Source organism: Ovis canadensis, chromosome 23 (genome assembly GCF_042477335.2).
Source record: "Ovis canadensis isolate MfBH-ARS-UI-01 breed Bighorn chromosome 23, ARS-UI_OviCan_v2, whole genome shotgun sequence".
NCBI classification, from domain to species: Eukaryota; Metazoa; Chordata; class Mammalia; order Artiodactyla; family Bovidae; genus Ovis; species Ovis canadensis.
This window is the reverse complement of record NC_091267.1, coordinates 47,252,554-47,268,191: the sequence shown is the minus strand read 5'-3', so window position 1 is coordinate 47,268,191 and position 15,638 is coordinate 47,252,554. Positions and strand designations below refer to the sequence as shown.

At 34.9% G+C, this 15,638-nt stretch overlaps 1 protein-coding gene across 3 annotated transcripts in view; it reads left to right on the top strand.

Annotated features, from left to right (window-relative positions):
• The first annotated feature begins 1,096 nt into the window (after positions 1-1,096).
• Positions 1,097-15,638, top strand: part of RBBP8 (RB binding protein 8, endonuclease) — a 78,345-nt gene continuing 63,803 nt past the window's right edge. The window contains exons 1-3 of one of the 3 annotated variants that reach the window (XM_069568891.1): positions 1,250-1,396; positions 1,751-1,924; positions 3,985-4,115. The gene's annotated coding sequence lies outside the window, so the exon portion shown is untranslated. Of the gene's footprint in view, positions 1,397-1,750; positions 2,008-3,984; positions 4,116-15,638 lie in introns of all 3 variants that reach the window. The other 2 variants (XM_069568894.1, XM_069568890.1) reach the window with 2 other exon arrangements.

The following is a 15,638-nucleotide window of genomic DNA, read 5'->3' as shown; positions in this document are numbered from 1 at the left end:
GGGAGGGGAGTTTGGGGGAGAATGGATACATGTATATGTATAGCTGAGTCACACTGCTGTCCACCTGAAACTATCACATTGTTGATTGGTTATGTTGTTATTGTTTAGTCACTAAGTTGTGTCTGATTCTTTGTGACCCCATGGACTGTAGCCTGCCAGGCTCCTCTGTCCGTGAAATTTTCCTGGCAAGAATATTAGAATTGATTGCCGTTTCCTTTTCTAGGGATCTTCCTGACCCAGGGATTGAATCCGAATCCCTTGCATTGCAAGCAGATTTACCACTGAGCCACTGGGGAAGCCCATGAAAAGTTAAAACAACTTGTGATCTTGGAAGTGATGTTGCTTACTTCCTCCCCCCAAAGGACCAACAGACAAGCTTCACTGGGAACCTGGACATTTTCCCCATCTCTTACCAAATTTGTCCTTTTTCGCCATTGTAACCCTGGACCTGGCACAGTCTGGCACATAGTAGTTATCAAGAATTTGCATTCCACTGTTGACTATCCAAAGAAAATCCTCTCTAAGTTGTCCCAGTACATAGAACAGGAGTTTTTCCAACTTTAGACTGGAATGGTATGAGGCTCTTTGAGTACAAGGAAGGTAACACCCCAAGCAAATGTTGGGTCCACCCACAGCTTGTTTTCCTCCCTCTAGAAATGCTTCCTTCAAACTCTCAGGGCCACTGCCCTCGTGGGGAATACAAACACCCCCTCAAGGCTGAGCTAGACCAAGTGGACCGGTGGAAAGGCCAGGCATTATGGATTCTTCTTCACTGTAATCTCTTTCTAGAGGCTTTAGTCCGAAGAGCCTTGAAGTAAATTTTTAAAAAGGATTACCTACCTCTGAGGATGAGATATACTCAAGTTATCTACAATGAGAGGTTTATAACAATGGACTCTTGCTGTACCTGACACAGATCTTCCCCTCCCACTGGGACTCTGAATTATTTTGCTGCAGGCTACAACATTCTGAGCAGTATGTTGGGAGTTGACGGGAGGTGGGGATAACTCACCTGTATGAGCTTAGCAGAGCTGAGCCGCTGCAGCTTGTTGGGCTAGCCTTTGATGCAGACTGGTTGGACAGGTTCTGGATCTACAGAAGAACCGGTCTGACTGGCCTGTTGTGCCAACATATTCTGGTTTGATTCCATGTTCCACAGACGGCAGAAACCTGCCCAGCCAGTTAAATGAAAGGCAGATTAGGTTATCCATTGCACACCTTATATAGCTTAGATGCAGCAGAACTCTTCCACACAGCAGTGGTGTCTAGCAGACTCTAGCATGGTCCAGAGAGGTGTCTCCCACTGATTACTGTGTAAGTTCATAGCTTCAGGGAAAGTCCGCAGTGAAACACCTGCTTTTGACCAAGAGCAGAAGTTTTCTAAATAAATTGAAGGGTAAGTTAATATATTTTTTTATCTTTCTCAATTTTCTATGTACTTTTAGAAGGTTAAGAAATTAAGTTTAAGATGATATCTTTTTAACATGGCAATACCTGCATTGCCTCTTTTATATAAATTTGCTTAAATGTTGTTTTATAGTACTTGCATACATATATTTTCATTGATTTGTTTGAATAAAGATTACTTGGCATATAATATACTTTTCTATACTTTTTTGGTAAGTCATGCATGGCTATGGTCATTAAGAAAACTGGGTTGAATAATTTTGCTAAATATATTTCACCTATTAATGTAATGATTCATCTTAAGCCATCTACTCCTTTGATAATATACTATTATGTTTTACAGGCTGTTGCTATATGGTAACATTTTATATGGCAAATCTAATTGTGGATAAAATAATGACTGCCTTTTTAAGGCATTAAAAAAAAAACAGTGTTATTCTTCTTGGTGATCCTCAGCACATTAAAAGAACAATTCACAGCAAGTGAGGAGTGCGAAAAACAAAGACTGCGGAATCTGGTAACTGATTAACTATTGGAGCTCAAAAGCACTTGCTGAGCTGAATAGAAAGGAATGAAGACAGGTTTTGTCATGTCTATTAGGTCTGAAAACCTTTTTAGGTTAAAGAATATTTAGATCTTCTTTTAGTTTATATTTTAAAATAATTATTTTACCTCTCTTTTTCATTGATCCAATTAATTTATCTTAGTAATTTGTGTCATTTAAAATGAAAGTTACCAATCCCTTTAGATTTATGTTGGCATACCAACCTACTCCTTAGTTATTAGTATTAGATTGAACTGAATGCACACATCTTCTGGGCAATTTAATGTAACAGCTGACATATGAACTTTATTGTAGAATTAAAAATTACTTTAAAAAATAGATTTATACTAAATACTTTCCTCTCAAAGACTATCTGCAGATCATCATATGACTCACTTTGAACTGAGCAAGACTGATGCATTCTTTTCACTGTCCCTTTAGAGTCTTCACTTTGTCATTATTTTCAAATTCAAAGGCTTTAAGAGTTTCCTCAGGATGATACTAAAGAATTTTTTTTTTAAGTGAGTAAATGTTCAGATGAGATTCAGCTTTTGCAGGGAAACCTTTTAGATGCTTGCCTACTCCAAGGCAATTCTGCATAAAGCTTCTGATATTCAGCTGAATTTATAAAAAGCTATGTAATGTTGAATCTGCAAAAGGAATGTGCTGATTCAGCAAAGCAAAAAATTAATTTTATTCAGCATAAACTATAGTATGACAATTTTTGAAGAAAATATGGATCAAAAATTTCAGTTGATTGAATTTTTCTCTTTTAAATTAGTTTTCAGGCTAAATATAGATATATGTCAATAGCATATACTTACACTGTTTCTGGTAAATACCTAGTAACTTAAAATTTTTAAATCTTACTATATTTATAATACAGAGCTTATTCTTTAAAGATAAACGTGATTTGGGATTCCACCTTATTTACTAGGTATTTTTTATGTTTATGGTTTTGAGGAAAGCTATTTAGGAAGTAGATATATATTTCATACAAAATTTGTGGGTAAAATTTCAAGTCTAATATTACATTTTGGAGAGGGAGTCTTCAGTTTTCACTTAATGAAATTTTTAGTTTCAAATCTATGATTTCCTATTAAATGTGACTTTTATATATTTTCCATAAATTGATTCCTTTAAAATATTGATACATTGTGATAACTTTGATTAAAAGTAAGGATATACAGATTTATCAATCAAATTAGGAATCTGTGTATGCATCTATATTTTATATAGCCCTGCATTATCTGAGGTCCTAGGTCAAAAACTGTTCTAGTCATTTAATAACCTTTTTACTCTCTAAGTCTAGCTGGGGATGCATTTCTTTATCTTTACTGCTGGCCACACAATTTCACACAATGACTCTTCTTGTCAACCATGCTAGCTTTCTTAACACCTATAACCTTCTTCTTTCCTGAATGTATTCATGGGTTTCCTATCAAAAGCGCTTAGAATCATGACATTTCTAAGCTAGAAGGACTCTTTAAGAATAACTGATGAATTCACTTTTTAGTTGAATGAAAAGCCCCAAAATGTAGCTGAATAACATAGTCTAAGGGTAGAGGTGGTACTAGACCATCCCAGCTTCCTGATACCAGCCCAGACTAATATTTTTTCAGCACTCTACATTGATTCTTCTGACTACTACATAAAATCTACTCTGTGTTCTAAAAGATTCATAAAAAGGTAAAACTGTATAAATTATGTTAAGGAGTATCTGCTGAACCAAGAAACTCTTTGCTTTTGTATTTTAATCTATTTAATTATTGCCCCTGAACTTTTTTGGTATAGTAGTCAAATTTATGGGATTGCTATTGGTAAGCAAGATGACTACCTCTTCAAACCCTAATCTCATAAGACCAACACAAAATGTTGTATCAAACTGATGAGTATCTCACATTACTCCATCTTTATCCAGATTATTTGTGGATAGTGCTGTCATTTTTTAACTTATTATTACTTTATACTGTTTCAACTGTTTATTTTCTTAGTATGTGTATAAGTATATATGTATTTTTGTATTGTTTTAGTCACTCTTACATGGATACAGTTTAGGATTTGCCTAAGAAGGTTGTACTTCTAAAATTTGGTTAGAACTGACAAAAACATTCCAGAAAGTATATGAAGCCCAGGATTACAGGACTCAAAACCCATCTTAAAGGTGAGAGAACCTGTTATATAAAGGGCGATATCTTAATACAGCACTTTGTACACAAGCACTCAAAAATGCTTTAAGTGTTTTTAACTTGAGGAATTCCAAGGTAATATAGGACCACAGAAAGCTTGAAAAAAAAAATGCTGAAAATTTTCAATTCTGATTCTTCAAGCTAAAAGTTAATTCGCCTACGCTTTTTATCTTTTCACAGGTAAAATCTTACCGGGGGATGTTTCTAAATTTGGTAAATTTAGTTCAGTCCAAGTGGACTCTGGAAAATAATTTGTTTCTTATCTTCACACTCAAGAGAAAAGGTAGTATATTGAAAAACATATGGGTTTTTGGCCCAAACTGAGATGGATTTGAATATTCACTCTACTACAAACTAGTTTACCCTTGGGAATTATTTAATGCTGAGTTCTCTTTTCTCCATCAGTAAATGAAGGAAATGGAAATCATTCTCTAAGAGTAGTTGGAAGAATCATATGAGATATTGTATGTAAATACTTAGGAGAGTTTCTAGAACATAGTAGGTATAGCAGTCAATACTCTTCCCACCTTTTTAATAGAATATATAATAAATTTCAACAAATAGCTTAAGAGAAGTCAAAGCTTTAACTTAGAATATACATTTTTGTCAGAGATAAAATTTAATTAGCAATCTTGGAAAACATTAAGATTTAATATTTTAATCTTGTTAAATTAAAAAAAATTAGAAACCCATATAATTGAACCCAATTAAAGAATCATTTCAAAGATATCTTTGTTAAATGTATTTTGAAAGCAATATACCAATGTGATTAAAAGGCTTGGATAACTTTTAAAAATTCGGTCATCTCTACCAAAGGAAGGATGTGACAAAGATAGTGCAAATTATGCCTTATTCGTACCTAGTATCTGTTCTTCAAAGGCATTTTACATCTATTTATATATATCATTTAACATGACATCAGATTAGTTGGCCAAGGGTTTTTATGCGTTCTAAGGATTGTGCTTTCTACTACTGATTGAATTATTTCTTCAGGGCTATAGAGTATGTTTTTTCCTCCAAAAGATTCTCTGATGAATTAACTTACTGTAGATTAATGTGAAATTATATTGCATTCCCTTGATAGTAGACAATGATAGGAAGAGTGTGTCCAAAATTGGATGTAAGAAGTAAGATACAATAGGATTCAACATGTTCTAAAAATAATATTAAATTAGCCACAGATTGATAAACTGATTAGGAAATGGAGCCAATGAACAAAGTTCACTATTGAGATATCTTATCTCATTAGTCAGAAGGGAGTTCAGAATAGTATGATAAAACATTTTAAAAACTTATCTAATGGAAGTTGGGTCAACTGATACATCTTCCAATGTGTGAAGAAGGAACAGGAAAGAGATTATGACTTGATATTAAAATCAGCAAATAGATCCACTTTCTAACACAAACTGATCTTACTGGGCCTTTGCAATCAATTTTAACTTCCTGGAAGCCGTTTAACTGCTATACAAATAAGCTTTATGGGAACAATATAATTTGAATTTATATCCATGGTAAATGCATTAAACTGAAAAGCTTATGTGTATACCTAAAAACAAAAAAACCACTTCACCAATTTAGCCCACTAACTATACATTTTTACTAAAAATATTACATCCATAAGCAATTTAACCTTATATGACTATTCATTAAATTAACATTTAATTTCCATTTAATTTTCATACATTCAAAGTGGATATTACTCTAAACAATTGAAAAGCACACATGTAATTTTTAAATGTTTCTCTATAAATAGTTAATTTGAATAATACAGGACCAAACAAATACAAATAATACAAATAATACAGCAACCAAACTTGCTATGCATCAAAAACTAACTGGGAATTAGAGAATGGTATAGCTCATTATGTTAAAGACATATAATTTTAAAAATAATCAGAAAACTATTAACTTAGAAATTATGTATTATTGACAAAGTGGAAATACAACTTATGAGATGGCTGGATGGCATCACTGACTCGATGGATGTGAGTCTGAGTGAACTCCGGGAGTCAGTGATGGACAGGGAGGCCTGGCGTGCTGCGATTCATGGGGTCGCAAAGAGTCGGACATGACTGAGCGACTGAACTGAACTGAACTGATCTCCTAAGTCTATTCCCTTGAAGGTTCTGCATCTGTTTCTACAATGATTTAAATTAGGAGTGAGAAACACTTCCAACATGAAAATAGTTTAAATGAATGAATTTCTTGAAATGAATAAATGAATCTTAAAACATTAAGAAATAAGGTTTTGATAACTTTCAATAACATTAAGAAATAATGATTGATAACTTTCTGTAGCTTGCAGTATAATATTCATGGACATAGAGCAATATTACAGAGTTCTGTGATGAGGAAAAAATTTACATTTAACATATATAGATTTTCCTCAACTTATAATGATTTGTCAACTTAAGTCTCCATGAATTCACTGTAAACTGAAAATATCACAACTCAAAAATGCGTTTAGGGACTTCCCTGGCAGTCCAGTGGTTGAAACTCTGCTTCCACTACACAAGTTCAATTCCTGGTTGGGGAACAAAGATCCCTCATGCTACATGGTGTGGCCAGAAAATAATCTAAAAAAAATTTTTTTTAATGCATTTAATACATCTAACCTACTACATACACATCATTGCTTAGCCTAGTCTACCTTGAATATGCTCAAAATACTTAAAATAGCCTACAGGTGTGCAAAATCATCTAACACAAAGCCTACTTTATAATAGTGTTGAATATCTTAAATAATTTATTGAATATTGTACTGAAAGAGAAAAACAGAATGTTGGTCTGGGTATGGAATGGTTTAAGGCCACCGACTATTAACCCTCATGATTACATGGCTGAATAGGAGCTGCAGCTCAAGGCAGCTGCCCAGCATCATGAGACAACATCATGCTGCATATTGCTAGCCCGGGAAAAGATCAAAATTCAGAATTAAAATTATGGTTTATGCTGAATGCATATGGTTTTCACAACATTGTAAAGTCAAAAAATCATTAAGGTCAAATCATCTTAAGTCAAGGACCATCCATACAGGTCTACATTTGGAGGTCTTCTAACTGAAAGTAGCTGAAATGCACTCTGAGATAAAAGGATTATTTGCATTTTTGAAAATATTAATATTGTGATCAGTTTTCAATCATATATTGTAATAAGTGTGCATGTATGCTCAGTCCTCAACTGTGTCCAATTCTTTGTGACCCCACGGACTGTAGCCCATCAGTCTCCTCTGTTCACGGGATTTCCCAGGCAAGAGTAACAGAGTGGGTTACCATTTCTTTCTCCAGAGGATCTTCCCCACCTAAGGACTGAACTTTCATCTCTTACATCTCCTGCAACGGCAGGTGGATTCTTTACCACTGCACCACCGGGAAGCCCTCCAAATAAGTACTGAATGGCAAATACCCATCTACATAGAAGTTTAGTGAGCCCTTATCTTCTGCTCTAGTCACTGTCCAAGAACTCGTTTGACAAAAGTTAAGAGATAAATGTTGCTCAGGAACAAGTATACTGTCTTTTAACTGTAATACAGAACCAACCACTAGAACCTGACTATTGGCCAGGAACCTGAACCCTGGACCTGGAAACAGGCAAGAGGCCATTCAGCAAGAAAAACTGAATTTCATTTCAGCACAACAATACCAACCTCTTTTCCCACAGTTTTACTTGTTAAGTTGAATGACGTCATTCTCGTTCCACCAGTAGGTGTAAATTAAACACATTAGTGTAAATTAAATTCTCAGCACTTCCTTTGGTACCACAAAAAACCACATGTTAATACTAAACGTTAAAACCAGAAGTCAGGTGAGGGCTGTCAGGTCCTGGTAGGCACTGCAATGACTGGAGCAGCCTGGGCCCAGGAGGAGTCCAGATACATTACAGAATGAATATGGCAAAACTATTTTTTCGTTAGTTTAACAATATATGTTTAACTAATACACTGTACAACTAAAATGGATTGTTTGAGGAATGAGTATAGCAATTTCAAATGGAAAGTGAGGAACTTTAGCCTATTTTTGTCTGATGTATTTGATCCATTCCCACAAAACCTGAGACGCACGGAAACTTGATCTTCTGTGAGAAAGGTATTTTCTAATAAACTACATTTCATTTCCTGAATTTGGCTGCCAGTTTTTAAAGAGCCAAACAGTCACAGAATGAACAATCAGTATGTACTCTATAAATACTTTTATGTCCAGCATTGATCTGAAGACTTTATTGTTTAAGTCTACATTGGTAAAACTGTAAGCAAAAACAGATTGACTACCTTGCATCCTCAAATAACACTTATCACTATAGTAAAACACAGAATTTTGAATACTACAAGTTTGTCTTGGACTATTTTCAATAGGGTCTGGTTACAAGAACTAATTCATTATAACATTTAATGTGATCCTGGAGCATGGCTCTGAAAAATATGTTAGATGAAGGCTCTAATCAAACTGATTAAAAATAGAAAACTGAATAGCTAGTTATATGCTCTAATTGAGTAAATACCATATTTGTCTGCATAATGATAAGAAATTTAGCTTAGAGAAAATGAGGAAGAAATAGGTACAATTGAAAACGAAATCTGATTAAAATCATATTCTCTTTTCATTTAATTTGAACTATGTCAGAATATAATAATTATCTGAATTTTTTTTAAATAACTCTTAGAAAGTGGTTAAATTAGCTAATGAACTGAAAAAGGGAAACTAGACTGAAGAGGCATTGAAATAAGAAAAAGTGGGAACATAAACTGCTGAACAAAGTCCAATAATAGCAGATACTATTTTCAAAAGGAGTTATCAAACGTACTCAGATCTTCACTAAATTAGCTCAGATCACAGTCAACTTGATCCCAATGTTCCCTCTCCCAAGAAGCTGAACAGATCATAAATCTCTGTTAAATAAATGACTCCTTACAACAATCAATTTCTGAAATAAATGAATAAATTAGTTTCCCCTTTCCTTACAATTCTGCAGTTGGGCAGTTGTTAAAAACCCCCTAGAGAAGAGAATGGCTACTCACTTCAGTATTCTTGCCTGGAGAATTCCATGGACAGAGGAGTCTGGTGGGCCACAGTCCATGTCATCTCAAAGAGTTGGTCACGATCGAGTGACTAACACTTTAACACTTAGAATATAACAGAAATAATATAATAACTACCTGACTATTTAACTACCTGACTTATTTAAACTTAATCATTTGAATCAAGTAAGATATGTAATACCACTTAATAAATTATTATTTAATCCCTTCTATAGTTATAAATCTCTCAAAATTTACATACCAATTCAACAATTTTACTACAATTACATAACATTAGCAATTGGAAACATCTTTTTGATTAGCTATAGCTCTTAAATTTATCTACATTATTAACAGCTTCTTATACTATCTAAATACATACATATAACCATTCAGGCTTACCTGATGGCTCAGTCAGTAAAGAGTCTGCCTGCAACGTGGGAGACCTGGGTTCGATCCCTGGATTGGGAATATCCCTTGGAAGGGCATGGCAACTCACTCCAGTATTCTTGCCTGGAGAATCCCCATGGACAGAGGAGCCTGGCAGGCTATAATCCATGGGGTCTTCAAGAGTTGGACATGACTGAAGCACAGCACGACACATATAACCATTCAGTCCTTAACAATCCTGTGAAATATCCACGGTATATATTATTATCTTCATATCACTGATAAACAACTGAGGCACAGATAGGTTAAATTACTTGCTTTAAAGAGGATTATAGTTAAAAATTATAATTCATTCAAAAAATTAGGTGGAGCTGCTGCTAATTTCCCACTATCAACCTATACAAATACATTGCACGCATGCGTGCTAAGTTGCTTCAATTGTGTCCAACTCTTTGTGACCCTGTGGACTTAGCCCACCAGGCTCCTCTGTCAGGGGGATTCTCCAGGCAAGAATACTGGAGTGGGTTGCCATGCCTTCCCCAGGGTATCTTCCCAACACAGGGATCAAACCTGTGTCCCTCATATATCTGGCATTAGCAGGCAAGGTCTTTACCACTAGCGTCACCTGGGAAGCCTACATAAATACATTACGGTACACTCACAGTTTCTAGAACTCAGCGATTTCCCATAGCAGGACATTTGCACATGCCTTCTGCCTAGAAAGCCTTCTACCACTCTGTTCCCAATAGGCAAGCTGCTTCAAACTTCTGTGATGTGTTCTCCAAGACGTTTCAAGAATAATGTCTCATTTTTACAACAACCCTTTTGGACACAGTGAGGATGAGTAGTCTCATTTTCCAGTTGAGGAAGTAAGACTTGACTAGGAAACATACAAATAACCCGAGGCAGGGCCAGAGCCTAAATCCTGGTCACCTCTCAGCTCAGGACTCACACAGTACCACAGGCTGGGAATATGGCCATATGCCATCAATAACTGTAGAACAAGGCTACAGCTTTTTGGAGCACTTCCTACTCTGGTCCCTTCTGAGGTTACAACATAATTCAAGGCCCTTCAATCTATTTAGTTTTCAAATAGATTGAAAAATCTTACTACATGAAAAATCTAGCTAGGAAAGCTAGAACAAACACTTTCACTAATTCCATTAGAAATCAATTTGTATTCCTCTTTCAAATGTCCACGTCTATTGTAAGCCAAGTGAAAGAATACATGTGCCATAGTTACCAAGAAATAAAATTGTTTTTGCAAAACAGTCTTTAAAAACTGAGATAAAAGTGCTTCACTCCTACCCTGACCAAGAGAACCCCGTTTATTTTCCTTTTTCTCAATGAGACTTAAATTGCCATCAAATTTAAAAGTCCTTTTAGTAAACTTGTATAATGCAAATCTTTCTGAAGTAAATAGGAAAATGCACTGTAACTGTAAATTAGCATTTAGGTAATAATAATTTCTGAATAATTTTTCAGAAACTCTATTTGGTTATTTTCTCAAAACTGTTTTCTAAATTAAAAACAGAAAAATGCAGAATAAGTTTCATATAGAGTCTATTATTAAAAAATAGCAGAGTGTACTGAAAAGATCATAGATACAGGACTCATGTTCGGAAAACTCGGTTTGGAATCTTAGATCAACTTATCTACCAGTTTGTACATATAGTGCTAGTCACGCCACCTAATTTATCAACTTCTCTGAAAAGATGAAAACTGCACCTGTTCTACCTTTATGACATAATTATTTTTAGGTTCAAAAGAGAAGATAAGTAGGAACAGTACTTTGTATTTTTATCATCATAAACTCTTCTTAAATCCATTTTCTAACAGAATTAAATAAACCACTTCTCAACTAATGGGAATTTCAAAGTACTATCAATAAATCAAAAAGTGTAATTCTTTTATGGCTTACATTATCTATATCACAATATTCTTTAAAACAAGTTTAGATAGAGCTGTATATAGCTGAGAGGGAAATATTCCTGCCAACAAAAGGGTCACTTGAATCTTCCCTTTTTTATTATGCTATATTTCAAATTCCCTAAACCTTCTGACCATTTGACTTATCACTCAGCTCAAACCAGGATATTTTTTAGAGTAAATGGGAGCCCTGTTAATAGCTAAGCCAGAAGAATAGACATTAACCAGAACTGTTGATGGTAAGCCAGGCATATGAGCATTGTATATAAGAAGTGTACTAGATTTGGGAAGAGGAATTCTATCTATCCTAAATAGCCTGCAAAACCAAATTGTCTTAAAGGGTGAGAAGTGAATTAAAACATAATTTAATTTCACTTTTCATTTATAATAGTTCATATTCCTAACAAGTAAAATTGAAAAGTATTAGCTAAAACTGAAGGTCTCTGAGAGCTGAATTTTGAACATAAAACATTTTTGAAATGGTAACAATCAAAGCTTCCTTAACCTAAGACTAACATATGGATTAAGAAAAGGAAAAAGTCATTATTTTTTAAAAAGTCTATTTTTCTCAAACATAGTTAGAATAGGGAAAATACGGGGGGGAAAAGTCAGCCAGTGTGTTTGAAGACATAGCTATAATTTGTGAGGCATGAACACACATTAAAGGTCACGACTATTTGCCATCAGTGCATAAATTCACCAGTTTACTGATGGAAAAACCATTATTTAAGATGTGAATCATTATATTTTTAAGTGGAAAAAGCAATGACTATTAAAAGTGCTTGCTTTTGTGAACCTATCAAGGAATGCTTTAATTAATAGACTACAAGTGTTAGTGATTTGTTCCTACAGTTCATATTATTTTCCACTTACATTACTGTAAATAAATATTGTTCCCATAGCTGCCATCATGGTAGCATTATTCATATATATATGTTATATATGTATATATATATTTGTATTTTTATCATCATAAACTTTCCATAAATATATGTATATATATGTGTATACATTATACATATATATGTGTATATATATATCTACACACAGAACACTGTTGTATAGAATGACATCTGCTGAATTAAAATATTAGTTTTTCAAGATTCTGAAAATACAATCCATCTTAATTATGACCTCTACAGATCACCCTACAGTCTTAGTGATCACTCTTAAATTCTTTTATCATTTCTGTAGCAGTTGAGCTCTGAGGTTCTTACAAATGTCAGTGTTACAAAAAGGGTCTAAGGCTTATTCAACAAAATTTCTGGACTTTATAAATCCATATGCAGAGATATAAAATATTGCCCAAGCAGCCACTATATAGAAACAGATGATCTGGAGGAAAAAGACACCCCTTTCCATTAACAATAAATCACTTTGCAATACCAGATCATAAACATTCTTGATCAGCCCACCATCATTTAAACCTATGCCAACAGGCAAACACACGGTATACTGTATAAGACTATCAAGTATAAAGAGATAGTTCCAAAATTGGGAAAACTATGTATTTAATAAAACTTTGCCCATTGCTGATGTGAAATGAAGTAGCTAAGTACTTAAAAGCACAAACAACTTTAATAGCTTATAATGGGAAATGAAGATGCTCTATGTAGCCACAGTGATAATCAAAATAAATAAAGCTTCTTTATCAAAATAAAGTTGGAAGTTGGCTAGACTAATGAAGCTAATTTTTATAATTAGAAAGCAAAATAATAATAATAATCAAAACTATCAAAATAAAAACCGTGATACTGACATCCTCCATGAATGTTAAATATATCTTTAAAACAATTATAAAACTGCTCAACCTAACTGGAATCTTGGCACCATCCACTCAAATCATAAAACATTTTGGCACTTGGGGCAAGATCACTAATTGATGTATACCCCTTCCCCAAAACAACACTTAATAATTACTGTAAACAACTTTTAAAAAATTAAATCAAGTGTTCATTTAGGTTGACATAAATTTTGACAGTTAACATAATTTTCTATTATGTTAATACTTCTCTCTCCTCTTATCTCTTTTATTATACTTAACCTCATTATTTTTATCTCTCTCTGTCTTATTATCTCCTTTGTTTTGCTCTTAAAATAGTTCTGACTCTAGGGATACAGCTCACCCCTAGTATTGTGTGTTCATGTTAGAAGTGCTGGACTTTATTGTAAACAATCATAACGGGTTTAATCACTAAATTTTTTGCCTGAGGATACAGGCCTCAGTGCTGGGAGGGGAGGAGAACATGATGTATAGAGAGGGAGAAGAGATGGGAAATGGCCAGCACAAATAGCAGAAACAGACTATGAATCAGTTCCATCCTGAGTCACCAGGTAAACCATGGAACCTCATTTGTTCATTATATATGATAGTCTTGGGCTGTCCAATATGGTAGCCACTAGTCACATGTGGCTTTGATCACTTGGAATGTGGCTAACCCAAATTAAATGTCCTATAACAGTAAAAGACACATCAGGTTTTGAAGACTCAAATTAATGAAGAAAATTAATGAAAAAGGTCTCATTGATAAATGTGTACATGGATTACATGCTGAAATAATATTTTAGACAAACTAGGTTAAACAAAATATATTAAGTTAATCTCACCTGCTGTGATTTACCTTTCTAAATGTGGCTATTAGAAAATTTAAAATCATATATGTGGCTTTATTAGATAGTGTTGTGCTAAGACTGGAGAAGGGATAGGCTACCCACTCCAGTATTCATGAGCTTCTCTAGTGGCTCAGACAGTAAAGAATCCAATTGCGATGTGGAAGACGTGGGTTTGATCCTTGGGTTGGGAAGATTCCCTGGAAGAGGTCATGGCAACCAACTCCTGTATTCTTGCCTGGAGAATCCCCAAGGACAGAGGAGCCTGTTGGGCTATATAGTCCCTGGGGTCACAAAGAGTTGGACACAACTGAGCAACTAAGCACACACACACACACACACACAAGACTCTCTGGTAAGAACTAGGAACATTGAGAAGAATAAAGAAAGCACAGTCTCTGCTATCAAGGAACCCCTTGGAGTCTAGTTGGGTAAAAGCTGTGAAAATAATTACAATATAATGTCATTAAACGCAGTGATAAAACACATACAAAGAGGAGTATGGGAGAATGAGGAGGGCTATTTAAGGAAGAGGGTAGGAAGGAACAGCAATGAGAGACCTTATAAGGTAGTCTCCTGGAAGCTACACTGCCTGAGCTAAGTGTTAAAGGCTACGTAGAAATATAAAGTATCTGCGTGGAGGTTATTTCAGGAGAAGAGGGTTATATGAGCCAAGACAAAGAAATAGCAAGGAGCTGGAAGGAGGAATATAAGCAGTCTTCCTAGTTGGATGGCATCACCGACTCAATGGACGTGAATCTGAGCAAACACCGGGAGATAGTGAAGGACAAGGAAGCCTGGCGTGCTGCAGTCCATGGGGTCATACACAGTCAGACACAACTTAGCAACTGAACAACAACAACAACCTGTTTTAGAGGGAAAGGATGATGTGGTGGTTAGAGGTGCAAGGTTAAGGGGAACTTCTTTGACATTTTTTTAAATTGTCAATTTTATTTTTTAAAATATTTATTATTTATTTATTTGGTTATGTTGGGTCTTAGTTGCGGCACTTAAGATCTCCAATTCTTGTTGAAGCATGTGGGAACTATTTCCCTGACCAGGGATTGAACCCAGGCCCCCTGCACTACAAGCATGGAGTCTTAGCCACTGGACCACCAGGGAAGTCCCCAGGGATTGAATTTTAATCTTTAGGTAATGGGGAGTTTCTGAAGGGTTTTAAGCAAGGGAGTGCCAAGATCAGAAACAATAGTTGGGTTCTCTGGCAGCTGTGTGGAAACTACATTTAGGAGCAAGATTGGAAGCATGGTCTAGGTAAGAAATATCAGAGCCCAAGCTAGGGCAATAAGAGTGAGGAGGAAAGGAAAACACTAGTTCAGAACTCTATGTAGAAGATAACATCAGTAGAATACAGTAATTGACCTGTCCTGATTCCACAGAAAGGGAGTTGCTTTTATTCTAAAGTGATGGAAAGACCTTGGAATGTCTTAAGCAGGGGAGTATCACGTTCTGACTTAGGTTTTAAAGAATCATTCTGACTGCTATTGCTGAATACACTGTAAAGGGAAAACAGTGTAAGTAGAAAGATAGTTGATTT